Raw genomic sequence first — 15,827 nt, 5'->3', positions numbered from 1 at the left:
AACAGATAAAAATAAACTATTTATGAACCCGAAAAGATTCAAGCCATAAGTTTAGGTAAACTCAATCAACAATATAACAAGAACCAGCTTCATTTTTCAAGAAACTCCTCGACATAATAGGAGTGACCCATGAGGAAACTCTTCAATTTCGATTTGAAAGCGCGTGGATAACTGCTAAGATTTTTGAATTCCAGTGGTAACTTATTGAAAATGGATGCAGCAGTATACTGCACACCTCTTTCCACAGAAGTTAAGGAAGTCCGATCCAGATGCAGGTTGGATTTCTGCCTAGTATTAACCGAGTGAGAGCTGTTTATTCTTGGGAATAAGCTGAAATTGTTAACAAGAAACGACTGTTAAGGATACGTACATTGAGGGCCCGATGTGAAAATACCCAGACTAGTGAACAGGGGTCGATAAGAGGTTCGCGAGCTTACACGACTTATTGCGAGAAGTGCCACTTTCTGAGCCAAAAATATGCTTCTAGAATGTAAAGAGTTATCTCAAAATATAATACCATACGACATAAGCGAATGACAACAAGCAAAGTGGACGATCACTTATTTCAGATACCGTTAAAGTAGTAAAAATGGTAGCATTAACTCTTTGAATAAGATCCTGAATATGGGCTTTCCACGCCGGTTTACTATGTATCTGGACACCTAGAAATTTGAACTGCTCAGTTTCACTGATCATATGACCATTCTGTGAAATTTAAACGTCGGATTTTGTTGAATTATGTGTCAGAAACTGTAAAAACTGAGTCTTACTGTTAATCGGCGTTAGTTTATTTTCTACAAGCCATGAGATTATGTCATGAACTGCACTGTTTGAAACCGAGCCAACGTTGCACACAACATCCTTTACCACCAAGCTAGTGTCATCAGCAAACTGAAATGTTTTAGAGTTAGAGCATGTCACTTATATAAATAAGAAACAGGAGTGGCCCAACATTGATCCCTGCGCACCCCCCATTTGCCCACTCAGACCCATCGCAGCCATCTCAACATTCTGAATAAAGACCTTTGACTGTCTGTTGTTAAAGTCAGGGGTGAACCTATTGTGAGCTATTACCCGTATTACTATTGGTCCCGCTTCTGTACCAGTATTTTGTGATCAATACACTCAAACGCCTTAATTAAATCAAGAATATTCCTAGCGTTCGAAATGTTTATTTTAATCCATCCCGTACCTCACAGAGAAACGATAATACAGGGTGATTCAAAAAGAATACCACAACTTTAGGAATTTAAAACTCTGCAACGACAAAAGGCAGAGCTAAGCACTATCTGTCGGCGAATTAAGGGAGCTATAAAGTTTCATTTAGTTGTACATTTGTTCGCTTGAGGCGCTGTTGACTAGGCGTCAGCGTCAGTTGATGCTAAGATGGCGACCGCTCAACAGAAAGCTCTTTGTGTTATTACGGCAGAAGTGAATCGACGACAGTTGTTCAGCGTGCATTTCGAACGAAGTATGGTGTTAAACCTCCTGATAGGTGGTGTATTAAACGTTAGTATAAACAGTTTACAGAGGATGGGTGTCTGTGCAAAGGGAAAAGTTCTGGACGGCCGAGAACGAGTGATGAAAATGTAGCACGCATCCAGCAAGCATTTGTTGGCTGTTCCCTCAGCTCGAACAAGAAGCACAACAATTCATATTAGAGCAGGATGGAGCGCCACCACATTGGCACTTATCTGTCCGTAACTACCTGAACGTCAACTACCCGAGGCGATGGATCGGCCGCCAGGCAGCCCGTGACAGAGCACTTCATCACTGGCCTTCAAGAAGCCCTGATCTTACCCCCTGCGATTTTTTCTTATGGGGGTATGTTAAGGATATGGTGTTTCGGCCACCTCTCCCAGCCACCATTGATGATTTGAAACGAGAAATAACAGCAGCTATCCAAACTGTTACGCCTGATATGCTACAGAGAGTGTGGAACGAGTTGGAGTATCAGGTTGATATTGCTCGAGTGTCTAGAGGGGGCCATATTGAACATCTCTGAACTTGTTTTTGAGTGAAAAAAAATGATGTATAACAAAAGGTTATATTATGTTTCTTTCATTAAATACACATTTTTAAAGTTGTGGTATTCTTTTTGAATCACCCTGTATAGCATTTACAGTTGTTAAACCATTTCTAAAGCCGAACTGTACATTTGATAGGAAATTATGTGATATAAAATTATCAATTTTCCTTGTATACAACACCTTTTCAATAACTTTAGCAAAGACTGATGGCGTAGAAATAGGTCTAAAATTGTCTGCATTATATCTTTTCCTATTTTTATAAAACTGCTTTACTACTGAGTACTTTAATCCTTCAGGAATGTCATCATTCCTAAAGGAAAAATTACAGATACGGCTAAGTACAGGCCTAACATGTGCAGTACAGTACTTTCATATTCTGGTAGGCACTCCATCATATCCACGACAGTCCTTTGTCTTCAGTGATTTAATTGTCGACTCGATCTCCCCCTTGTCAGTAACACAGAAGAGTATTTAGGACATCAGTCTCGGAGAAGCATTTTCCAAGAGAGTTATACGATACCCTATAGAAACAAAATTTTTATTTTCACCAGCAATGTTCAGAAAATGATCGTCAAATATTATACATATATCTGATTTATTAGTAACAGAAATATTTTTACTACGAACTGACTTTATATCGGAGACCTTGTGCTGCTGGCCAGACACTTCCTTCACTAGTGACCATATGGTTTTAATTTTGTCCTGTGATTCTATCACGCACCAATTACTCTTAGGCTTCCTAATAAAATTTTTAAGCACCTTACGATACAGTTTGTAATGGCCATCTGTAGCTTAATTGTGACTACTTCTAACGTTTTGATACAATTCCCGCTTTGTTGTATATGATATCCTTATCCCACTAGTCAGCCACCGAGACTACCTTTTACTGCTAGTACCCCGTTTAGAGCGTTCTAATGGAAAGTAACTCTCCAAGAGCATGAGAAATGTGTTAAGGAAAGCATGATATGTCATCTACGTTATCGGAACTATAAACATCCTGCCACTCTTGTTCCTTGACGTTTTCTGAAAAACTCTCTGTTGCCTTTGGATTAAATTTCCGACATGGTTTATTATTATATGTGACATTTGTTTGAGTACAAAAGCCTTTTACTGTTTAAATTTCTGCATCATGGGCTTAAAGGCGGTTCATTCTTTTAGTAACCGAAAGCCCATCTATTAGTGAAGGGTGAATAAAAATATTATGTATGGCTGTGCTATTGTTCCCCTGCACCCTAGTTGGAAAAAATGCAGTTTGCATCAGATCATATGGATTTAGGTGATCTACCACCATCCTTCTCCTTGATCAATCACATACAAAACTAATCGTGGAGTCACCACATATTGCTAATTTCTGGTGCTTCCTAAAAATGAATCAAGAACTCCCTCTAGCTCGAGCAGGAATGCTCTGAAGTCAGAGTTACGGGACCTATAAGCAACAACAATTAGACGTTTAGTTTCATTAAATTTAGCTGCCCCTGCACAGCATTCAAATATCTGTAGAGTGCAGTGCCGTGATACGTCTATGGACTCAAATGGAATATTGTTTTTTCGTACACGGCCACTTCGCAACCCCGCAAGAAACTCCTTGAAAGACAGCGAGCTAATCTATCCTGCTAAAGGAAGCCTCTGAACTGTCAAATTATTTAAGTGGTCCTCCGATATACCAGTAATTTCAGAATCAACATCTATAAGCAGTTTACTAATTTTATCGCTGATACCTCTTATGTTGAACACCATCGACTATCGGGCTATGGGCGCCCTCGTCTTCCTTCAGCACTGACCGTCGCTACCGGCGAGTTTAGTGGGCAAGGACCGGCTCTCGTTACGTGCAACCTGGTTACGAGGTGCACCAATCAGTTGTGGTTTGCCAAATACTCCAAGATGTATTGAACGATTTGTTAGCAACCACGAGCAGCACGGCAGTATTACCCGGTGCCCACCTGGAGTCATGAAGCTATTGGCCTCCTTGGCATTTTCCGGCCGGGGTGGCCGAGCGTTTCTAGGCGCTACAGTCTGGAACCACGCGACCGCTACGGTCAAAGATTAGAATCATGCCTCGGACATGGGTGTGTGGGATGTCCTTAGGTTAGTTAGGTTTAAGTAGTTCTAAATTCTACGGGACTGACGACCTCAGAAGTTAAGTCCCATAGTGCTCAGAGCCAATTTCTCCTTGGCATTTGTTTGAAATCATCTATGAGGACTGTTAAGTCAGTACTATACTTGATGACTGTTAGTTATGCCCGGTGTGAGCAGTCCAGTAATCTCCTAACTTTATGCTTTTCGGTGACACCTTTGGCTCTATGTGTCTCAATCTGGAGTTTCCTAAGTGAGACAAGCTAGTATTTGCAGTGTTAATTTTTTTCTTCAAATAATTATTTGTTAATAATGAGAATTTGATACTATTGATTGCAATTTATGTCTATTGTAAACCTCATGGACCTTCATGGGACAATTTATGGCATTTGGCCTGTAACTAACGATGTGAGCGCTCAGCCTAAAGATACACACGTGTGTGTCGTGTGTGTGTGGGTGCCTGCTTGTATTTGCACACTCTCTTACTCCGTGTTGCCTAAACCTTCGGGTTATAGGTGCACGGTTTAAACGGCCGTCTTCCATTTCATGAGTATCCCAATTACACTGTGTATTACCTCCTAAGAGGCCCCAGTAAAGGTATACCTTGATTCTCTTTTATGTCTTGTTCGAATTATTGTGTAATTATTCTTTTAAATGACCTCGTACCATCTTGTTGTTGCTGGGAAGGCTAACTTGTAATGTTACGAGTGTACTGCCCCATATTGAATTTCTAATAGTTGACTTTCAATTGTCCGTTTAAGTATTACTTTGCATGATAATTTTTACCAACTTGTTTCGCTGTGTGTTCTTTGGTATGTGTCGACAGCCTTGTAACGGCATCAATTGACGCGTTGGTATTCTGTCGGTCCGCGGCAGGGACGCTAGAGGCCTAGGTGTTGGCAGGTCACACGCAGTTCTGTGGATTTCCCTTCCCAGTCTCAAGTTGGGTAGTTTGTTGTGATTATTTTGGTTTCGTGCCACGGCATGGATGTCACCGGATTCGGAAACAACTCATTTAGTAATTATATTACTGCACGCCCTTGTGGGCGTGTGAAGAGAGTGGTTGGGCAAACTGAGCAGTGAGTTCCTGAATCCTTTAGTAAACTAAGAGTTTAAGTGTCATTATTATTTTAATTGTGTTTTCGGGGCCAAGTATCTTATTTAAGTACTTAACGTGACATATGTGGAACAGGCTTGTGGCCTATCAATGAAGTACGAATGTGGGCACCCTTTGGGCCGGTTGGCGGTATCTTGTCTGTATGAGAGCAGAATAACCAACGGATATGTGTGGACTTTAATATTTTTATTTAATTTTCGATGAACTTACAGTCAAGTGCTCCCGCGTGGGATTACCCGAGTGGTCTCAGGCGCTGCAGTCACGGACTGTGCAGCTGGTCCCGGTGGAGGTTCGAGTCGTCCCTCGGGCATGGGTGTGTGTGTTTGTCCTTAGGATGATTTAGGTTAAGCAGTGTGTAAGCTTAGGGACTGATGACCTTAGCAGTTAAGTCCCAGAAGATTTCACGCACATTCGAACATTTTTAGTGAAGAGCTCTAGAGGGATTAGCCCGCAGTGTGAGGCAGTTGCGGGTAGAGAGTGCCACCTCAGGTTTATTTAGTTTCTAGTAGGGTGGTCACAGTGTTGCACGTTTCTTTATTACCGTTTGTAATTTTATGTATAATGCAAGTCTCCTAATACATTGTGAATTTAATTTAAAAATCTTAACTATATTTACAAATTTCGCAAGTACCTTTGTGACCGACAGTTGGCTCTCAACTGAATTGTTATTAAATAAAAATACTTGTTAGGGATTCATAAATGACGAATGAAGTTCTGCCACCCTTGCACGTGTTTTCCTTAAAGTAATGCCAATATTTGTTCTTGGTCTCAATTAGTAGCCGCAGAGCGTGGTTACATTATGTTTGACAGTGGGGGACTGAATTGTCTACCCTTCGGCGTCGTTTGTCATTCTTTTGAATTGTTGTGCTAATACATTTGCCATTTTCTGAGTTACTATAGCAACACTTTTGGTAGTTTTTCAGGAGATCACTGTCATGTACTCCAGGATTTGGTATCTAAAGAGCGAGCATCTGCATTATAATTTAAGGGTTCATGGCCTGCCTGTGGAGGGCAGCGTCCCAGAACTGGGGGCCAGGTTGCGCGTGGCAGTGGAGGTATGTGCCTCTCTCCCTATTATTCCAGTGGTGTTAGATGATGTGCCACGTAATGTGTCTTTCCTAGAGGGCAGCCAACACATTTATTTTTAAATGAACACATCGCCGTTTGACTGTACTGTTGCTTAGTTAATTACGACCCAACTTTCGGCTTTCGTGGTAGAATTTATGTCAGTAAGGTCTATTGCCGGATGTCGAGCTCATAATTGGCCATAAATTAAGAAAATGTTCTTCATTTATGGCCAATTTTGAGCCTAATGTCTTTCAATATAAGAAAATAACATAAACTCACTCACTTAGAAATGGCATAAAAGGTCGAAACTTTTGTAGTGATAAAATTAACAACAGTACAGTCAAATGGCGGTGTGTTTATTTAAAAATTATTCTATGACTGTTGCTCAGAAACATCAAATACTGTTCACCTTTAAGCAGTCATGTAGGATCCAGGAGTAGATAGCACATTGGGGCAATCGCTTAATTGATTTCAGTCATATTCAACTTAATTATTCCGGGAACCAAGACGTTAAACAATTACTTAATCGGATAATACACTTGCAGATTAGAGCGGAGTTTAGAGAGTGGGGGAGTGGGGTCGGAGCAGGAAGTTTCAAGTCTTCGTCAGCTCCTGGATGGTAAGCGGACCGGTGACGAGGTCTTGGTGGTTTGCCCTCTGATCATTTTACCAAATTTCAACAGTCTTTTATGTGCCTCTTTACTGGTATATCTCGGTCACCTCTTGATAATTTGCATCAAGTACAACAAGGGCTGTGGCTGCTTGTCCAGTTTGAATCTCATGCTGATGCCCTTCGCATACAGCACCGCGTAATCCTTTCATTGCTCTATCCATTAAGAAAAGGGACATTGATTATCTTGGTCTCTGAAACCTTGAGACATCAGGATTTCATGGGACAGCTTAGGGCTTGAATCATAGATAGAAAGTTGTCGGCAAAAATACTCAAGTGGAGGTATTATTGGCGGATGCAGGCAGCTTCCGAGACGCTGAGCCAGTATGTTGACCTTGTGTATGGGTGTGTGCACTCGATATGGGTGGTTAACGAATCTGGTGGTATCTCCAACACTTCAGAAGGAATACGCCCAGGGGATCGGTCTCGCTTTGTGTTTGCGCACCGCCCGAATTTACGAACTTCAAAAATTCCTGGAGTCAGTTCAGGCACTGACCTATTCTGAGGAGCAGCACAATCAGCCGGAATTCTACCATCAGTGACTTTTATTCCGCGGGGTAACAAACCACGATCCGAATGAGATTGTTTCGGTCCAAGCGTTGATCGCGTTGCGATGCGAGTGACCACCATATGTTGTGTTGTGCGAGAGTGCCCTGTTGTGAGAATCCCCAGGCCTAACAGCTGACAGGGAGGTGGGGAGGGGGAGATCGAGCATGTCAAAGGAGATAACCAGAAAGATCTTCCCTTCCCAGTGTTTCTGCCCGTGTTGGACAGGAACCAGCTTGCGCGTTGTTGGAGTATGGCAGTTCGGTCTCCTTACTTGATTACAAAAAATAACTGGAGTTGGGCTTCATGTGTCACTTGTCTCCCGTGCGCTCGTCTGCCCAGAGATGTTGCGCGGCCAATGGGCTAGAGTTGGCTCTGGTTGGCGCGGTACGCGATAGTTTATCTGTTTGTAACTTCTCAAGGCCAGTTAGACTTCTCGTAGTATTGGCGGTCACCTTATTGCTCAGCGGCGGTTTTATTCGGCGGACCGGGCTGGTTCTTCACTTTGCGAGTGATATCTTGTTCTTTAACTTTTCTCCAGTCGGTAACATAGTCCTCTGCTATTGACCTTGTCCGAGCCACATTAATTGTGTAATTTACGACACCTGGGAGTTTACGGTTCGTCATCTTCAGCCGGGATAAGCGAGACAGTTTTTGGACGTATTGCATGGGTTTCCGGATCTCTTTTCTGACAAACTGGGTGCTGCTAATTTGATTCACTATAGTATTCGTCTAGGTCATGATATTCTTATTCGACAGGCCCCTTATCGACTTTCGTCACCTAAAATGAAAATTCTGAGGCAGACGTTCAGTGTTATGTTGGGGGGTGGGGTAAGTAGGCCTTCCACTACACTACATTCACCAGTATTCCTTGTTCTCAAAGCTCAGGGACATCGATATACCGGTATTTTATTACAGGGTACTAAACAAGAAGATCATTTTGCTAAGCCCCCTCCCCTGATCTGTCTTACGTGGCTTCCTGATGTTAGTAACTTCACTGTCCTCTTCTTGAGTCAAGTGTATCACCAGTTTCCCTTGACCGAGGAATGTAAGCATTTCACTTAGCTTTTACTGAACAATTTGTTAACAGCCACGAGCAGCACGGCAGTATTACACGGTGCCTACTGTAGGGAAGCAGCCTACTCACGCCTTACAAAATTCACATCAGTCTTTCCATTGTGCGCCAGCCAGTCCGCTGTAACTAGCTCAGACGTCATAAATATTGCGCAATACTTTAAAATGAAGTAAATAACCTGAAACGTTTCTAGCATGTCAGGAGTAATACAAAATCAATACGTGTTGAATATCAGTTCAATAACTTTAAACATTTTCGAAATTCGGATGTTTTTCTGTAAAAATCATTGGCGCAACAGAAAAGAGCTAGAAACTTAAAAATTTATATTTAGAAAGCTTTTGCATAATAATTTAGTAGAAACAGTATTCTGGACCTCACAAATTAAAATTTTAGTTGAAATTCATGATTTTATGGTTTTTGTCTTAGAAATTAAGGAAGCAAGATAGATTAAGAAAGCGAATAAATTAAGCTAGGATGTTTAAATTTAAGTAGAAGGGAGATCCGCTACATTCATAAAAATGTGAGAAGTTTCAACAGAATAACTATAAAACTATGGCTATAGCGTATCTCCAAAGAGCAAGTTCAGAGCTCGTCTACTGCATGTAGTGTAATTAAATCAATTCTCTCGACCAAAATATTTGTCTTAGCCACGCCAGACTTTTATTATTATTACTTATATGTGTGCTGGTTGCACAATTCAATTGAAAGCTTCATCGGCCATCGGCAAAGGAAGCAATGATTTATTCGATAACTTAAAGTGGTGCATTACTAGCCCAGCGGCTAGTCGGGAGAGCAGATTTGATCAGGCGTTCCCTTAGTCGTCCACACCGCGGCTTTATATGTAAGAACGCTGCGCAAGAGAAGGTAGGCCCCAGTTCTCTCCAGACGCTGATTAGCGCACCACCTGTGCCGGGAATACCGTCGCGTCGGTATCCCCGATATAAACAGCCTCGGATGCAGTAATAAGTTACTCGGGATACGCGTAACCATGAAATCGTTTTCGAGTGAAGTGTTAATTTTGGGATGACGTTAACGATCTATCTTTAGCTTGCGAATGTCGTATTTTCACGTGCCGCCGCAGGACAGACATCCTACCATTATTAGCGTGGCGTTTGATGAACATTATCATCAAATTATAGCGAGCATTCACTTAAAAATTTAATTTGAACAGTTATAGTTGCATCAGCGCATTAGAATCTGAATTGCTCTGGTAGTTGGATTGTGTGGATTCCTTCTAGTCTGTGACTTTCAGAATATAGTGAACATTTTAGAGAGAATGGTTTGTGATTATGAATCCCAGACAATCTCCTAATTCCTCAGAGCTATAAGCTGTAGCTATAAACGTATTTCTCAGATGAAGTGGTCACTAGGAATTCTAATTACAGGCTTCACGTTTTGCTAATCACTTTCTGGTTGCCAATATTGTAGTTAGAGAGCCAGTGTTGAGAATGGCAAACAACAGCATTAAATAAATAATCGGAACATTAACAATTATTCCCGCCGCCCCACACTACCTGGTCTCATGAAGCTATTGGCCTCCTTGACATTTGTTTGAAATTATCTATAAAGATTGTTTAATAAGTACTTTACTTAAATACTTTTAATTCGACACAGTATGAGCTAGCCAGGAACCTAGTTTCTTTACGCCTTTTGGTGACACCTTTCGGTCCTTGTGTCTCAATCTGGAGGTTTCTGTAAGCGACAAACTAGTACACTGAAGAGCCAAAGAAAGTGGTACATTGGCCTATTGTCGTGTAGGACCCTTACAAGCACGCAGAAGTGCCGCAACACGACTTGGCATGGACTCGACTAACGTCTAAAGTAGTTCTGAAGGCAACTAGAACCACAAACACGTAACAGTGCGACGGGGTGGAGATTTCATTTGAACAGCTCGTTGCAAGGCTTCCCAGATGTGTCAGTTCATGTCTGGGGAGTCTGACGGCCAGCGGAAGTTTTTATACTCAGAAGAGAGTTCCTGGAGCCACTCTGTAGGAATTCTGAACGTGTGGGATGTCGTATTGTCTTGTTGGAATTTCCCAAGTCCGTCGGAATGCACAATGGAAATGAATGGATACCTGTGATCACACAGGATTCTTACGTATGTGTCACCTGTGTCAGAGTCGTATCTAGGCGTGTCAGGGGTCCTGTACAACACCAGCTGCACGCGACCGACACCGTTACAGAGCCTCCCACAGCTTGAACAGTTCCCTGCTGACGCGGAAGCTCCGTGCAGTCCTGATGTTGTCCCCATACCCATACACGTCCATCCGCTCGATAGAATCTGAAAGGAGACTCGTCCGACCAGGCAGCATGTTTCCAGTCATCAACAGTTCAATGTCGGTGTTAACGGGCCCAAGCCAGGCGTAAAGCTTTGTGTCGTGCAGTCATCAAGGGTACACGAGTGGGGCTTCGGCTCCGAAAGCCGATATCGATGACGTTCCATTGAACTGTTCGCACGTTGACACTTGTTGATGGCCCAGCACTGAAATCTTCCGCAATTGTGGAAGGATTGCATTCTGTCACACTGAACGATTCTCTTACGTCGTCATACGTCCAGTGATTGCAGGATCTTTTCCCGGCCGCAGCGATGTCTTAGATTTGAAGTTTTACCGAATCCGTGATATTCACGGTACACTTCTGAAATGGTCGTACGAGAAAATCCGGGCTTCATTGGTACCTCATAGACGCTGTGTCCCATCCCTCGTGCGCCGACTGTAGCACCATGTTCACACTTACTCATATACTCATAACCTGACATTGTAGCGGCCAGTAACCGATCACACAATTGCGCCAGACACTGTTTTTCATATATAGGCGTAGCCGAATGCAATGCTGTATTCTGCCTTTTTACATATCTCTGATTTGAATACGCATGCCTATAACGGTTTCTTTCTCGCTTCATTATGTATGATGTTCTTTAAATCGTTGTTTGATATTATTATTTGATACTATTGTTGTAAGTCTGTTTTTTGTAGACCTGATTGCCCTTCATGGGGCAAGTTACTGGATTTGGACTGTAATTAAAATTGTATGTGCTCAGCCTAAAGGTACGACGTATGTGTCATGTGTGTGTGTGTGTGTGTGTGTGTGTGTGTGTGTGTGTGTGTGTGTGTGTGTGTGTGTCTGTGTGTGTGTGCTTGTGTTTTCACTCCCTCTTACTAAGTGTTGAGGGGACTTTCGGGTTACAACTTTACATTTTAACTGGCCGTCTGCCATTTCATGCGTATCCCAATTACAGTGTCTATTAGCCCCTAAGAAGCCCCAGTATATGTACTTTTTAAATATTATTTGAATTATTATGTAATTATTCTTATAAATGACCTTGTACATTGTTCCTTTTTTTGTTGCTGTGAAGGTTAACTTGCCATTTTACGAGCGGGCTCCCATGCTGAAGCTTTGATAATTGAATTTTCAACTGTCCTTTTTCAGTATTAATGTATATGTTAATTGTTATCAAACTTGTTTTGCTGTTTGTTCTTTGGTGTTTGTTGACCACCTTGTGTCGGAAGCAGTTGACGTGTTCCTGTTCTGTGAGTCTGGGGCAGGGACGCGTCGTTTTCCTTCTGCTTCATCTGCTTTCCCGTCATCGCACGGCAGGTCGCAAGCTATTCTGCGGATCTCCAGTTCCAGCCTCAAGTTGAGGAGTTTCCTGTTATTCTTTTGATGTCGTGCCAAGTATGTGGGCGTGTGATGAAAGTAGATGGGCAAACTGAAATCTGATATCATGAGTTCCTTAAAAAACTAAGGGTTTAATTCTCATTACGATTTTAATTGTGTTTTCGGGGCCCAATTGCTTATTTATGTACTTAACGTGATTTACGTGGAACAGACTTGTGGCCAATCAGTGAAGTACTACTGTTGCTTCTGTTTTGCATGAGGGTAGCCGTTGTGCATGTTGGCCGTATTTTGTCTACATGAGTGCATAATGAGCAGTGAGATGTATGCATTCTAACCTTTTTATATCGTGTTTGTTAAACTTGAGGGATTAGCCCACAGTTGTGATATAGTTGCAAGGACAGAGTGCCGCCGCCGGTTTATTTAATTAATTAACTCTTTTTAGTCGTGACACCATTGTGTTGCACAGTTGACACTTTTAGTTCTATTTGTAATTTCGTGTACTGCATTATGCAAATGTCCTTATACTTTCTAATTTAATTTAAAACTCTTAACTCTTTCTATATAAGAGCCCTGGTAACTGCCTTGGTAACTTCAGTGGACTCATGACACAATTTTTATTAAGTAAAAATATTTGTTTGTCAATGATCAATGACACATCAAGTTGGGCTACCCTGCTATGCTTTTTCCTTAAATTAATTCCTATCCTTCTTCTTGCTCTCATTCCTCCAAACCCATACGATAATGCTTCATATGAAGAATCTGGCAAGGGAAGGATTTCCAAATGTTTTAAACGTATCTTTGATGTGAACTATAACGAGCGATTATATAACGTTGCCTGACAAATCGATCATATCTGTTGTCGACATGAATCTGTGTAAAACAGAAGGTAGGAAATACATAGGTAGGAATGAAAGCAACCTCAGCCTAACCCACAGTTGCTTGATTCTCTAAACGCAGGGCAAATACAGCTGCCATTATTCTATATAACTACACCCTGACAAGCAGGAAGATCTGCTTCTTCGAGACGGATTTGTTAATCATACTATTAATCCTGGCATAGCCTCCTGTAGTCTGAAGTGCGATACATAGTTCGACTTCTCGTGTGGTTGATGTCGTCTTGGGTGCGTACCTTACCTGAGTTTAATTCAAAACACTGAAGGGTGCTGCCTACCGATGGAACAGCACTACTGGCCGCTTGTAGCGCGTTCTGGGTAAGTCGGAAATTGGTGTAGAGCCTTCTCGTCGCTCGTAGACATGTAGGGCTCTCCAGACATGTCATGAAGTCGTAGGGCATATCGCACAGTTGGCGCAGGATTTTGTTCTGGAGAGCCTGTAGGCGCTTGATGCGACTAGGAGATACGTTTCCCTGTACCCCTATGGCGACGTTCTTGAGTAGTCGAACACTCTTTCTGCAGATGTAGAGGCCACAATTGATTGGCAGTGCTGACCTCTGGTTGAACAGCGTATATACCGTAGTTCACCCAGCCGCTGTGTTGTTTGCTTAAACACATGAAGAATGTGCTCCTTCCTTGTGAGCTGCTGATCTAAGATGATGTCCAGGCATTTTTGGGATTTTTCCCATTCAATAGGATGCTGAAAGAGCACAACATTGGCCACCACTGGTGGTCAACGCTTATAACGCCTTGTCGTTTGGTGGCATTGAAACCTCCCTTCCATTTCACAGCCCAACCTCATGACAAAGGTTGTCGCTACCAATGGCAGACCTTTGAGAGAGCGGCCCCGATGTTATCATGCCCAGGAGCCTGATAGACGTCACAGATAACCCCGCCCCTCCCTGTCAGCGGCCGGTATAACTGCTTACATGCCAACAGAGATGGAATCATTCCGTTTGGATTCCACATTATGCTATGCAGTTTAGGAACCTTCTAGGCAGATATAATAACAGCCAGCGACAGTGCAAGCTGGGTTGTGGTTGAATCTTCTCGGAGTGGGTCGTTAGTCTCAAATGATGTAAATAACGTTACTCTGCTACACATCGTGTTGCGAACTGTCGATTTAGTTCGCGAAATGTGTGTAAAGCGAATGCCACGTCGTAAGACCTCTTCGTGTCGATTCTCAGCGAACGTGTGAAGTGTTTTCCTCGGCCATGTACAAGAAAACCACGCTGTTTGAACGCTAGGGGTCGTGGCTCTCACTTCGCATATAAGGAGAGCCATCATGAGAAGGGGTGAGATGTATGGAGGGGGCTGTTATGAAGACTTTCCCATCGTATGACATGTCCACAGTAGTACTAGCCATAAATGCGGTAAAGTTCGCCGCCAATATGCACCGAAGAAAGACGAAGGTAATGCGAAGTAGCAGGATTGAGAACATCGAGAAATTTAACATTACGATTGACGGTCACAAAAAGATGAAGTTAAGGAATTCTGCTACCTAGACAGCAAAATTACCAACGATGGACAGAGCAGGGAGGATATCAAAAGAAGACTAGCGCTGCCAACAACGGCACTCCTGGCCAAGAGAAGCGTACTGATATCAAATATAGGCACAATTGAAAGGAAACAGCCCTCGGTCACTATTTTTAACAAATTAACCGAGTTTCAACACTGCTCGGAGTGTCTTCCTCAGAATTTGAGTCCGTTTCCTACGTGTAACCGCGCAAGTAACGAGCAGCCCTGAGTGGCTCACCATCACAATTTTTTATCTTAAATATCTTTGGGACTAATGCCCTTTCGGCATATTTGTTATTTTATAAATGACATATAATTACTGCCAGTCTTTCACGATGATTATGTGCTAATACTCTATAAGTTTTTAGTCATAAATCTGTGACCATGTTATAGACCATTCTTTGAATTAAATTCTGAGGAAGACATTCCTAGCAGTGTTGAAACCCGGTTAATTCGTTAAAAAAAGTGACCGAGAGCTGTTTTCTTTCAATTGTAATTGTTCACGGCCTCTGAACGTGCAGACAAGTACAAAATTTTTCAAATATAGGCCTTCATTTCAGGAAGAATTTGGAGCACAGTATTGTATGGTAGTGAAACATGGACTGTGGGAAGCTGGAACAGAACATAATCGAAGCATTTGTGATATGTTCTTACAGACGAATATTGAAAATTAGGTGGAGTGATAAGGTAAGAAATGAGCAGGTTTTGCCCCGAATAGGAGAGGAAAGGAATATGTGGGAAAAAGTGGCAAGGAGCAGGGATAGGATGAGAGCACACCTGTTAAGCCATCAGGGACTGAGGGAGTTACAGAGGCCAAAAACTGTAGAGGGAGACAGAGTGGAATACATCCAGGAAGTAATCAAGGATGTGTAAGTGCTACTCAGAGGTGGAGAAGTTGGTACAGGGGATGAATTCGTCACGGATGTATCAAACCAGTCAGAAGACATATGAGTACAAAGAAAATGCATCATTGGTCCATCTTACGCCTAACAAGCAGTTCTGAGCTCTGGCCCTTTTTCCGCATGTGTCGAAATCTTGCTGTTGACGATGGAAAGCGATTCCGCAACTTCCTGGGAGTACTTGAAAGACATCATGTTTACGTCAGTGACTGTTAAACTTTTTATTTCCACTATTGCAATTTCGGCCTTAGGCCATTATCAAGTCCAGATGTTCTGGCAAGAAGCCATGTCTACTAAATACAAGCTGACACATTAGTAGA

The sequence above is a fragment of the Schistocerca nitens genome, chromosome 1 (genome assembly GCF_023898315.1).
Source record: "Schistocerca nitens isolate TAMUIC-IGC-003100 chromosome 1, iqSchNite1.1, whole genome shotgun sequence".
Classification (NCBI taxonomy): domain Eukaryota; kingdom Metazoa; phylum Arthropoda; class Insecta; order Orthoptera; family Acrididae; genus Schistocerca; species Schistocerca nitens.
This window is presented reverse-complemented; position numbering follows the sequence as displayed.